The 13,664-nt window shown below is 39.9% G+C and overlaps 1 protein-coding gene across 15 annotated transcripts in view; it reads left to right on the forward strand.

Annotated features, from left to right (window-relative positions):
* LOC101791976 (uncharacterized) overlaps nt 1-13,664 on the forward strand; it is a 716,414-nt gene that overhangs the window by 490,255 nt on the left and 212,495 nt on the right. For all 15 annotated transcript variants that reach the window (XM_072043940.1, XM_072043938.1, XM_072043941.1 and 12 more), the window contains one exon: nt 3,734-3,778. The gene's annotated coding sequence lies outside the window, so the exon portion shown is untranslated. The remainder of the gene's footprint in view (nt 1-3,733; nt 3,779-13,664) is intronic.

The following is a 13,664-nucleotide window of genomic DNA, read 5'->3' on the forward strand; positions in this document are numbered from 1 at the left end:
GGCATCACCAGCGTGCTGCATTTTGTTTGTTGGAATTCCACCTATGAAGTGAGAAATGACATTTTAAGTAACTTTTCGGGGTCCTTACTCCCAAGTCCTTACTGAAGCTAGGATTTAGTCCAGTGACTCTGGGAATCTGACTCCACTAGAAATGTAAGTATTTGGCTTGGAGTGAGGGACGTTCCTGCTGTGTCCCTCACAGCAGAGGTGCTGGGAGGCTGACACCTCCTGGCTCTGTTCACGTTCCCTGTGTTGTCTCCTGCCTTGTGTTAGTGAACTCAAAGAGGTTTGGCATTAGAAAGAGCTCGTGATTTTTGAAGCCTGGAAAAAAAATACTGCTTTTTATAGACTACTCTCATACCTATTCAGAGAAAAAGAGGTCTGTTTGCAGCCAAATATCAAAGAAACTTTGGGTGAGCACAGGCAAATTGCTAAAATTTTCATTGGTAGAAATTTCTGAGAAGTTAAAAAATGCCAAGACACATAAATATTGTATCGTATACAGGATGTAGCAACTTATTAAAGTGTGTAGCTGCTTACTGAGGCATGTCTGAGTTTCTCTACCTCGCAGCTGTACTGAACTTGTAAGAATCTACCGTGACTTTAAAGCGCAAAAAACAAAGCAGATCCATAGTCTCCAAGGCTGTGAGTAAGTGTCGAGTCCAGCAGGTTTCACTCGCTGCATGTTTCCCTTCTCTTGAATAAGTGGAAGCACAAAATCTGTGCTCTCCTGCCTTGCCAGGTTGTTAGAAACAGAATGGGGCCTGGCCCCAGGTTCTGTGCCCAGCTCGCCCCAAACTCAGCTCATCTGTTCTGTTACCTGGATGCTTAACCGAATGTATTGTGCCTTGGGCTTCAAAACGGAAAGAGCAAAAGCAGCATGGAGTGGTATTTGGAGATGCTCTGGAGGGGCTACTCATGTGTTAAGCTGTTCTTCAAAGGGGAAGGATTCTTTCTAGTAATGCTCTTAGCCAAAATTTGTTGGTGGGATTTTCAAGACGTCTTGGAATGCTAGCACGATAAGTCACTGTTGGCTGTACAAATCTAATTATCTCAGCTTTTTCTTTTTTTTTTGGCAATGCTATTTTGATTTACTTTTGAAGCTCTTAATGAAGTGCATTGGGAAAGAGATTACATGATTTATGTAACATTTATTTTCTTTTATTCTTTGTGATCTGCCTTGTTATAAACTATGAATTGTTTAAGTGCTTTTTTGCTTTGAACTAGCAAGAGTGGCAACAGATCTTGTTGGGTTTTGTTCATTTTTTTCTAAATGAATCTAAAACATGACTATGTACCAGCCTGCTAACCCTGCGTCCTCGGGTGAAGGATGCCTCTCGGGTGATCCCTTCTTTGTGAGGGTGAAGGAGCAAGTCAGCTCCTCTGCCCACCTTTGGAGTCACTACGTGGAGATGCAGTGGAGAATCAATGGCAATTTGCTCCTGTGGCATAATGACAGTGTCACAGAGATGGAGCTCTGAGTACTGATACCTTTAATTGCGCAAAGAATCTCGTGAGAACGAAACAAAGGGCTTAGCCTGGCTGCAGGTGTGCTTGCTCAGCGTGAGGAATGAATGCTCTTTTTCAGGTTTCTTTGGAGTTTTCTCCTTGTCTCCAACTGGAGGTTGAAGAAAACCTTGATGTCCTAATGGTATTTCTTGTTCCTGAGGGGGAGAGTATTCCTTCTGCGGTGGAAAGTCAGCTAGCTTAGGGGTTGCAAAAGGGTTTACATCCAGTTTGGGGAATGGTGACCAAGTGAAGCCACTGAACAATGAAGAATTTTCTTTAATACAGTCAGACATATGACTAACAATAAAATAACTACAGCGATTCTACTGTTCTATTTAGTGGTAGTTAGCAAGTGAAAAGTGCACAAATGCCTTACCAGCATATTATAGTTAATGATATTCCTGAACTGCTACAGTTAAGGAAGGCATCAAAAAGCTAAGGCACATCCCTTAAAATAAATAAATAAAGCTAAGGCCCATCCCCAAAAGCAGACTTTGCAGAAGTTATTGACAATTCACCTGCATGAGGCAGTGGGCTGGCTGTTACCAGCTGTGCTGTGAACCTGCTCATTTTCATCACACTTTACCAATGAAGGTGGACAGGCTTATCCTCATTTTGCATATAAGGAAATAGAGGAAGCGAGGGGAAAATGGGTTTTGTTTGAGCAGTGCGAGCAAGCTGCTGGCAGAACTGGGGAGCACAGTGAGTCCCTCTGAGCCCTCCTGATCTCAACGGGTTGACTTTTAAAGTTAAACATCTAGAAAACATGTATTTTTTTATGTATATATACACTGTTTACACATTTCTGTAGGTAGGAGTTGGTATTAAATAGCAGAATTCTTTTGCTAGTTTTGAACCTCAACTAGACTTCCAGCCTGAGAGATGTTTCCTAGATCCATTTTCACAACAAAACCAGACATTCTGTCTTCTGCCTGTAAACTGCATTTGAGCAACTGTTGACCTTAACTGTGAAGGAAAGAGTGATGGTGTTTGGATTTTCTTTTCCTCCCTCTGAAATCAAGGAAAAGAAGCAATTCAAATGTTAATTGAGGAATTTGTTCATGTAAAGGGTCAGTAGCTGGGGTTAGTACTTAAAAGTATTCTTTCTCTTAACAAAAATAAATACATGGTGCAGTTAGCATTAAGTAGTGCAATTTGGTGCCTCAAATGGTTTAGGATCTTAAAACATTTTCCTTAGGATTTTTTGACACTGTAAGGTAGTATCAGCAGTCTTATGCCATTCAGCTGACTTTGAAAAATGACACTGTAAATTCTTCCTTGTTTCTTGCATTTTTGAGGGCTAGATTATACAAAGTGCCAAGCCCTTGTCTCCTACTGAGTCAGTGTGAGTTGAACGTGCATAGGAGACATTTAACGTGGACAACCAGGCCTTGTGGTGGTTTTTAAAGACTAATGTGGGATGTCAGCTATCTTTAGATTTACTGCTAGATAGTTTATTTACATAAATGCTTTGCACTCCTGACAGTGCTGGCTGAGCAGTGTAAAATCTCTTTGTATCCAGTTTGCGGGGTATCCACTGCTGCATTCCTGTTTTCTACAGGAGTAACACATTTTCCCATTTGTTGTAACTTCTGAATCACACCCGTAGTTCGGTGGCTGTTCCTAAAGACAGCAGAAGAAATACTGGAGTGACGGAGGGCCCTTCATGGCAGCCTTGCTGAGCACTACCCTAGGTAGCTCAACCAAACCCCTCAGCTGTAGGCCAGGTATTGCTGTGTGAGCAATACTGAGCTCGCAGTCCTCTGTCCTCTGCATGAGGTAGCCTCCGTGCTGTAGGCTGTAAAATGATGACAACAGCCTGTAACTTGCCTGAGCTGCAAGTGAAAAAAACAGACAGCTTGGTAGCCAGACTTACTCTGATCAGTAATTCCCTTGTACATGTAATGCTCCTCTAACTTTTGTTTTTTAGGAGTGTGATATTTTGACTGAATATCTAGCTTGACCTTTAAGATATGAGAACGCAAAATTGATCGAAAACCCAAGTCTTCAATTCAAAATCTATCTTGGATTAAGTAAAGCAATGAATTTCTATATACATCCAGAATATTCTTTCTAATACCTGATATTCCATGTAGTGTTGGCCATCTCCAACATGTTTCTAAAGTAACTCTTAATAAAAAAAAAAAACTAACACATGTAAAATGTACTCTGTTTCATTGCAAATTTAGCATTATCCGTGATTTATTTCTTTGTTTGTTTACAGAGAAATCTACTGCTGGTGCCAGAGCTCTGTGATTTCTTTCAGAAGGTAAGAGCTACTTTGTTCAAAGATACCTGAATGATATTTGTCAGTTCAATATAAATCTGGTTTTAAAAAAGGGTAACAATGATACATAAAAACAAAATTTAATGAAAAGAACTCGCATTATGGGTGAATTTCATGAATCATGTAAAGGTGTGCATAAAAAATTGAATATGTACACTTTAGATCTCCGATCTAATAAATATTTCATTGGATTAAGAAATGCACTCTTGAAGCTTACCTGTATATAAAACATAAGAATGCATTATGGAGGTAAGTAAGGTACTCTGTCAATTAACACACTTGTGTATGTCTGTCACTAAATATATACATATATCTTTTGAAATTGTACAACCACCTTAAGTCTAGTAATTTAAAAATGTAAGCCTTTGAGTAAAACTAACTGCTGGGGTCACTAAATACTTGCATAAAGTATACACTGTAGAAGAGCAATGTAACTGTGGGATCTGCTAATACATGCACTGAAAACATGACCTCAATGCTTGAAGTTGTCATTATGGGTGTATGCTTTGGGGTAGCTGAGGCTTGATTCTGCCGTCACTGAAATCAGAGCTGAGATTACAACTGATTTAGTGAAAGCAGAGTTAGTCCAGTGCCTGCTGCTTTTGACAGGCTTGTGGTGAAACTCCGAATAAGCCATTTTGCTTCAGGCTTTAGAAAATCCTGCAGTCCAGAAAATGCCTTTCTGGATCATCCCCCCACCTGGATGTGATGAGACTTTTGGGAAGGGCATTGCCTTGGAATTAGTGTTGAACTTCTAAAAGTCTGTATCATGTCACCTGTCCTGCCTCCTGCCAGCACAGTGTTTCTGGAGGTGGCTCCCTTTGGCATTAAGTTGTTTTTGCTTTGGGTTTGGTGCTCCCTCTGGTCAAATCTGATCCATTTATTTTAGTTCAGTCTCCCATTTACAGTGCTCAGAGGAGTGTTGTGATGGGAAGTATCAATAACATATTGAATGTTTCTATGGACTGGATTTGAAAAGCCTAAGCACCAATAATCAGCTCCATTTCTTCAAATTTTATTGATAGTGCATTAGCAGATGAATATTGCTTTTGTAATATCCAATACCAAGTGTGTGAAAGTGCTAGCAGTTCAGTATAATAGCAGGGAAATGGCTCTTCAATAAAACAAAAGAAATTTTCACATCTGAACAAACGGAGTAATAAACTGAGTTATCAGCCGCTGGGGTGAAGAATTCTGCAATAATTCTTTAGGAGTAATGAGAAATAGTAAAGAATAGAAGTATGTTTCTGTCACTTCAGGATGAGAATTGTTCAGCTTGTTTTGATATAGATGTTCCTGTTAACGTTACTTTCATCTACCTGCTTATCCATTTTGTGTGGTTCTATTCTTTTGGGTTCAAGCTGCCTTGAGGTGTTATGGGGGTGGAGGGGACAAGCACTTCCAGCGGTGGAATCATCTTAGCCAATAACATCAGTGTATGATGCTGTCCAAGGAAGAGGTACCAAATTCTACGCTAATCTTACTGCCAAAGGTAGTTTTGAACAGTGAAGAAACATGTGCATGTGATAAAGTTCTGCTAGCGTAATTAATACCGTAATTTGGCTCGCAGATTCTGTGAGGGCTTTGTGGCCATGTTTTGCATGAAAACTGTGTGTGCGTGGTGGTTGTGGTTTTATACTGATGCGGCTGGGATCAGCAGCTACTTAAAGAATCAGGAAAATTATAACTGCCTTGTGAACGTTGAAGTGCAATGCGTATAGCTTCTTACACATCCTTCATACCAGCCCAAGCTTATCTGGAGGATCTGTTACCAGTTCATAATGTAGCAGATGTTGCATATTTTCTGTGCTTTTTCTTGCTGCTAAACAAGGCTGTTTCTTTCCCCCAGTTCCAAATAAAAATGCTCCAAAAAAATGTGAATCCAGTTCTCTTACCCACACTGTAACATCCAATATTGTTGAGTGTTCTGAGGTTTGAAGATGAAAGAAACGGGCCATAAGTTATGGAGTTAGAGGACAATATAAACAAAATGACCTTTGGTATCATGCTTGCCATATTCTGATGAATAAATTGAGTTCATGTTTAACATTCAGATAATATTCCTGGCAGAGCAAAACATTGCCACATTAAATGTTCAGATCAAAAATGTTAAATGCAGACTAAATTAAGTTGGATCTTAGGACAGCAAACTTAAAATGAGTAACATGTGGCAATATTTGATTTAACAAAGAAATGTTTCTTTTTTCCTTTTTTCCTTTTTCTTTTACTTTTTTCCTTTTTCTTTTCTCTTTTTTTACTGTAAGTTTAAAAGTATAAAGATACACATGCCACAGTGCAGTGCCAGGAACGTTAACTGCTTTTGATCTCTCCCTTCAGATATTAATGTCTCCCCCCGAACACACCCCTTGTTTGGCGTCTTAAGAGTTTTCATACCAATAAAGATGCAGAGAACAGCAGTCTTTGCTTCTGTTTCTTAAGCTTGTTTTCTTAGTGTTGCATGATCTATGCCCTGAAGAGGTCAATTTTAATCAGCCCCCAGGCACTGCTTAACGTTTAGGGCCAAATTTTCAAAGAAGGCCTCGGCTGGATTTTGATTAGTGAGTGTGTGATCGTTTCTTGCACTGCTGAGCCTCCCAAACACATGTATGTTTTTGCCTGCCAAAGTACAGTACTGAACTCTTTGAAGTGAAGATGTGGTCGTCCATGCTACTGACATGTGCGTTCTTTGTTTGCAAATCGGGTAGTTGCACATCTGTGTGTATCTGCCATTGATTGTGGTTGTACAGCTGCACCTGCGTTTGATTGTGGGTATGAAATGGTAGGTATGGAGCTGGAATTTATTTTTGGAAAGGCAGTACCAGTTTTCTGTGAGATTAGTATGATTCTCAGTCGTTCCTGGTTTGTTGTTTTTGCAATTTAATCTTCTGGGAAGTATTATCCTCTGTAGAAATCTTCATTTTGCTGGCACTGAGAGCTAAAAGTAACTGTATTGTGCTAGTATTTTAATAAAAGTTTCCTTGGCTTCACGGGAGCATGGAGTTCACAGGGAAGGTACATAAATCCAGTCCGTTAGTCATTTGGGATCAAGCAGTGTTTAAGGCAGCAGGAACTCCACGCACGAAGCTGTTTAGATATCTGTGATGACTTCTCACCTTTATAGTTCCTGTAGGAATGCCAAGCACCACTGTAGAAAAATGCCTCTTGTAAGCCACCAACATCAGCGCTAAAATGGAAAATTGTGTCCAAAGTAGTACTGATTCATGTAAGTATTGCACAGTAATAACAACCAGCACTTTGATACTGCTCCTGTGTACTTCACTGAGGGCGAGGATACTGCTAGGGTGTATCTCCAGTTATTGCTTAGGCATGTGGGTATGTTCTGACAGACTCTAAATGTTTTAGTCAAGATCAGGACTCAGTGCCTCCCTTAGAGCAGAGGAATTGGTGCCTGCCTGAAGGATTATTTCAGGCAAATATCTTGTTGTTAGAGAAATACAGTCAATGCTGTCCAACTAGGAACCTCAAAGCTGAAGTGGATTTCAGCATTATCTTTTTTTTTTTTATTGTGCTTTGAGAAATCCCTTTGTAGTTCTTCACGCAGACTTTCCAGACAACCCGCTCAGGAAGGATATTGGGATCCAGGGCATGGAAACAGAGAATGTTTTAGGTGCAGACTTGTCAACAGGAGCCGCAAGGCCCCTTTCTTCACGGACTTCCCTTCTGCTTGTAGCACAAGCAGTGGGTTGCGGTCCTGCCCTGCGTGCCAGCAGCAGCAGCTGGAGCATAGCCTTGGCTTCGCTGCAAGAGGAAACAGGCCTGTGATGATTTAAAAACTGGGCAGGTTGGAAGGGAGCAATTAACTAGTAAAAGTTCATAACCATGCAATTATGGCACAGTGACTGGGCAGGCTGAAGTTCATTGGCCGTTTGAGGCTCTCCGAGATGCATACCAGCCTCTGAGATATTCTGTATTTAGTTTTAATTCATTTCAGTCTTCCTTGAAGGTTCAGTTTTTGGCATGTGTAACTACAACAGAGCTTCAAAGAGTATGCAGCCAAAAAGCTTACTGAGTTGCCCAAGACTTCCTCTGTATGTGTTCATGTATGGGTTTGCAAACTGATGCATGTCCTGCAGGACATGCACTATAACTCCCTAAATTCATTCACTTGAAAAATAGTGGGTTTGTATGTAAGAATCTGGAACATAACTAGCGTGAGGAAAAGAAATGCGCGGTCACGAACATAGCTGCAAACTGATCTCCCCACCCAGCTTATCCCGGACAGTTTTGGCAGCTGAAAATAATATGTAAAGAATTGTTAGCTTTGGGAAAGACAGAAATAGCATCCCAAGTCCTAGTGGAGGCTAACACTATCTTTGTGAAGTGCAATTAGCTTCAAAAATTGTTGTATTTTTTGTAATAAAAAGGAACTTGGGAACAGAGAAAAAGAATTGGAATTCTAATAAATAAGAGCAGAAAAAGGCAATCTCTGACTACTCTTGCTTTTTTGTCTTTCCATCTAAAGAGGATCTCATCCATGTGCTGCATTTCTTTAAACTTCCTGAAATTATGCAGAGACTTCGAATTAGTTTTAAGATGCAGGGAATCCTCTGAGACCTTGCCAGGGCAGTTTGTTTCAAAAATCAGTGAGTGAAACAGAAAAACCCTTCAGAGTACCTTATTGACCTCTGTTAGGGCTAATATTTTTTGTCATTGTTTTTAATGCTGCTTCTCCTTGGCTGCATCCTGCGCTGCCTGAGCAGTAGCTGGGGAATCAAAGGAAGCAGCTAATAGGTGCTGGCTTATGCGGCCTCTGCTGGACACCTCGCTGCTCGAGCTGCGTCTGAAGGTGGGGATGTGGGAGCACCTGTCAGGTAGGGTTACTGCTACGCTCACGTCTGCAGAAAGGGAACAGGAAGGCTGGAACACTTCTGTCACGTTGCTGATGTTTGGTAACAAAACCATACTGGTAATGAATAATGCCTACTGCACAACAGAAAGAAATTGTGTTTATTTTATAGGCCTTAAAGTTATTCTGTCTACTTGGCATGAGACACCCCAAATTCTCAGTAATTTTTTTTATCATCATTTGCGCTGACTCTCAAGTTCTAGCTTTGGTGCTAAAGAAAGCAGGCAGCATTCTTTCACTGGGGCATTTGGGATATGTACTGTGGAAAACAGTTCTTCTGATACAGAAGGTAATGAAAAGTCTCCCACCACTGAAACAAAAATGTGTTACTAGAAACAATGACAGCTTGTCAGACTGAAAAGTAGGATAACTTTCAGAGATGTGAAAGAACAAACGCCATGTGAATTGAAATATGTATGACTTGACTAGAATGACTTAGGGCTGGAAATAGACTTGGTAGCTTGGTTTTTGGTTTTGCTGCTTTGTTCCACATGGTAAAACTGCATTTGGATGACCATGGGGATTTTATGAGAAATTTTAAGCAAATGAATGCATTGACTGAAAGATGAACATAGGTCAGATTCTGTCACACAAAGCTCTTACCAGTACTTCTGACACTGGAGAACAATTAGAAACTTGGATAGAGCACAATGGATCCCATCAACTCGGAATCTTAAATAGAGGAGTCTCTTGCAATTATGCTTTTTTTTCCCCCTTGCTAGAGCAAAGACAACTTTTAAAGCCATCACTTACTTGTGCCCTGACATTCTCAAAGCAAGAATTTGCCTTTGTCCAGTTACCTGGCTGTGAGCAAAGCATCAAGCACACCAGCCTATCTAAGCCTCCTTCCAGAAGTCCTGCTGATAAGAGGAAAAGATACTTCGTCCTCAGATATCACCTCAAACATCTCAGTTGCTCTATGGCAGCTTTTCTGATACAAGATCAGGTCTAGCAATAATTATTGCTGTCACCTATTGTTGCACTGTTAGGGTGTTGTCTGTTTTCCTTCCCAGGGCTTCTGGGATCATGCCAGTTTGGAGCAGACTCAGGAAAAGAAGAAACTCCCAAGTGTATTTTCAAAACCATGACAGGGCATGAGTTGCTGTCCCATCATTACTCTCCTATTCCCTAGGAGGGCCCATAAGGGCCCAAATCCCTGTTCATATCTATTCCTAATGAACTATACAGTATCAGTGGCTGGCATCCTTCACCCCTTCTACTGCATGGCTGTACATCCTCATGGAGGAGACTGAGGCTATGCAAGCAACAGAAATCTAAGAACTACCCGAACATGAAGAACTAACGTGTTCATTGGCTGCTAAGCTTTGTAAGAGCATACTATGATTTCACATGTCAAATAGAAAAAGACAGTGTTAAGATGGTCAAATAGGTTTTTGTGGAAGGGTAAAGTCAAAACATGACACTTAATGTCACTGTAAATATAAAACATTTTTGGGTATCATACTAACATTCTTCGTGTCCTCCTCTTATGAGAAAATGTGATTGATAAATTACTGAAGAAACAAGGTTACTGAGAACTAAAATATCTTTTAACACTACTTTGGCTATTTCTGTTCTTGAAATGCATCTTTTTGAGTTGGTGACGGTTTTAATTCTGTTGTTCCTCCCCATTTTTGGTTGAGCAGTGCCATGCCCATGCTGTGCCCATTAAAATCAATGGAGGTAGAGGTTGGAGATACCACAAATGCTGGTTTTGGGAAGGGTGTTTTTCCCTTATCCACCAAGCCTTGCAGAAGATTGCATTCTCAATTCAGTCCTGAGCTCTGTAACAGGTGACCTGCTAAGCCTGAAGCCATTGTAATAAAGCTGTCAAAATGTACAGCAAATTTGGACTCTCTACAAGCAGAATTTGAGAGCTGTCATCACACAGAAACCTTTGGTTCTGTAAGTCACATTCTATAATGTACAGTTCAATGAACAACATGTTAATGTTCTGTTTTCTAAATGTTGTTTTGACATTTAAATGTTCAAAACCATCTTGAGTTAATTAAATGTAGAAGCTTCTAAGTGAATGGAGTGTGCTGACAACTCATCTAATTACCCATAATTAGGAGTAAAACAACATTAGCTAATAGAAATAATAAATAATTGTGATAGGGAAGAAAATTCAAATGTGCTGTCCAGCAGCATGGCAATTTTTCTCCCAAGCAGAATTCATACGTGAAAGCCCTGAATATAGTTCTATTTAATCACAGGCTGTATATGCGTAGGCATTTTTCACTGAATGGTGTAGGTTAATAGGAGCTGCTCTGAGAAGAGAAAATATTAAATGATGTTTTAGGCTGATGAATTCCAGAGGCTGGGGCATGTTCGTTGGAACAAAATAATGATGATAAGGACAAAATAGATCAACAAGGGGTTTGTAGAGTCTAAGATATTTTTGTCATCTATTAGTCTCGTCAACACCATTAAAAGGGTGGGGTGAATCAAGGGAACTAAGTCAATTTGGCTTTTTCTTAAATCTGTGTTCTTTGCCAGTTGTTAGCTGACACTTTAACGATGGAGAAATCAAGTGTGGGCAAGTTCACGTTCACTTACCTTCAGGATGGGTAGAGAGACAATGTTGTTCTAAGACATTTTGCCTGCCTGTTTATCACCAGGAGCAGTTTTATTTACATTTGGAAATGGAAAACATCTGCTTCTTGATGACCTAAAGTAATAATTTGTTGTAGTTGAAACGTAGTGTATGTTTTTGTGTGCGTGTGTGTAAAGCTAGGAAAAACCTTCAAATTTCTGCGTTTTCTTCAGATCTGTGGTTAATAAAGCGTTTGTCTTCCTTCAGTCTAATGAGGTGTAATCTCAGCAGGAAAATGGGTTCCTTGCCACAGGCATCACTAGTTGCTGCTGTTCTTTTTTTTCCCCTTATGTACTTAAATTGTTTTTAAGAAATGCTTTATTTAACAAATTTGTGAGATGGCAGTAATCTTTCTGTATTGCTTTCTGTATTTTGTATTGCTGTATGTTGTTTTTCACGTATGTTACATGAGACATATAGCAAACAATATATTATGTAGTGTGCTTGAAATAATACAAATTGAAACAAGTAGTGGATTTTGAAGTGGGTAACACGTTCAGTTTTATGTATTCCTTCTATTGCATGCTTAATGTGCATGCATTTACCATAATCACTTACAGAAAGAGAATTAGGAAAATAAATGTAAACAAAAAGCAACTGAGTTAGGGCTAATGCCCAGTTGGTGATTACACCTAGAAAAATCTATAAGATTTGTTCAGGAAGATGTACAGATAGAAGTGATAGCAATATCAGTATGAACACAAGGCAACAGGGACATATAAGTATGTAATGTACGTGCATGTCTAACAGGTCTGCTGCGCTGAGAAACACCACAAAGAACCCACAAAATAGCCATTGATAAAGAAGAAAGCAAGGAATTACTCTTTTGTATCAAAAACCGATCTTGGTAAGAATGGAATCTAAATTTGTGGTCCCCTTTGCTATACTATCATCATTATTCTAATGTTTTTGTTTGGCTTACAAAAAGTAAAAGGAGGAAAGATGATTATAAAGTATTCCCGTTGAAACACTCGAAGACAGCTTTTCATAATTATGTTCCTATTTCCGTTACAACTTCTCATTTTCTGAAATCAATTTTTGCTTCAAGAGGTGATCCATAGATACTACCATGAATATTTATATTTAGAGAATGAAGCAGGAGCATTTGTAAATCCTTACCCTCTTAATTAATGCCAGTCTTCAAGGTTGTGCTTCCTGGTGATTGATAATAAAAAGGTTTCCGTGTGGCATGGTATCCTTTGCAGCATGAATCATACACAACCATAAAATTGTTAGCTACATCATTATGGCTGAGTGTATTGTACTAAACGAGCGCATACCAGAAAATGAAATGAATGTTTTATGTGTTCTCTCAGCTAGATTCAGATAGTGTGCAAAACGTACCTCTATGAACAAATCATATCCTTAAATGTGTTTTTTAAAGTTTGCATAATTAATTTGAATTCAGTTTTTACTGCTGGAACACAATGAATTTAATTCCATACGTCTTTATTTTACGTGCTGAGTGGCTGAGAGCTTGGTTGGGCTGTCACGTGAATAGAGATAACGTGCATGTCTTGCTGATTTCAATAGCATTGTATACATACATAAGGATCTACAAAACAGTGACTTGGCAAGCAATTGTCTAGACCAGCTATAATTAGATTTTTAAAAATAGCCTTCTAACTGTAGTTATTTTCTCTTTAAAACAAGGTAGCTTTCTATGCTATGGGTGGTGGCCAGGAACTGTTAGAAAAGCTGTGGAAATATCTTACAGGAATTGTTTTCTGACCTGATGCTCAGTGACTAGACCCATGGCCAGGTGTCTTACACGATGTTTTATTTTTTTCTTTGTGATGGGACCCTGACGCAACATGGGAGATGTAATCCAGGTAGGAAGATCTATTTACATCAGAACATATAGGATACTACTAATCTGACATAACATTTCCTATAAAATGTATTGGTGCCAAAGACAATACAGAATCACAGAATCACAGAATCTCTAGGTTGGAAGAGACCTCAAGATCATCGAGTCCAACCTCTGACCTAACACTAACAGTCCCCACTAAACCATATCCCTAAGTTCTACATCTAAACGTCTTTTGAAGACTTCCAGGGATGGTGACTCAACCACCTCCCTGGGCAGCCTGTTCCAATGTCTAACAACCCTTTCAGTAAAGAAATTCTTCCTAACGTCTAACCTAAAACTCCCCTGGCGCAACTTTAGCCCATTCCCCCTCGTCCTGTCACCAGGCACATGGGAGAACAGGCCAACCCCCATCTCGCTAGAGCCTCCTTTAATATACTTATACAGAGTGATAAGGTCACCCCTGAGCCTCCTTTTCTCTAGGCTGAACAAGCCCAGCTCCTTCAGCCGCTCCTCATAGGACTTGCTCTCCAGGCCCCTCACCAGCTTCGTCGCCCTTCTCTGGACCCGCTCAAGCACCTCGATGTCCTTCTTG

The sequence above is a fragment of the Anas platyrhynchos genome, chromosome 12 (genome assembly GCF_047663525.1).
Source record: "Anas platyrhynchos isolate ZD024472 breed Pekin duck chromosome 12, IASCAAS_PekinDuck_T2T, whole genome shotgun sequence".
Lineage (NCBI taxonomy): Eukaryota > Metazoa > Chordata > Aves > Anseriformes > Anatidae > Anas > Anas platyrhynchos.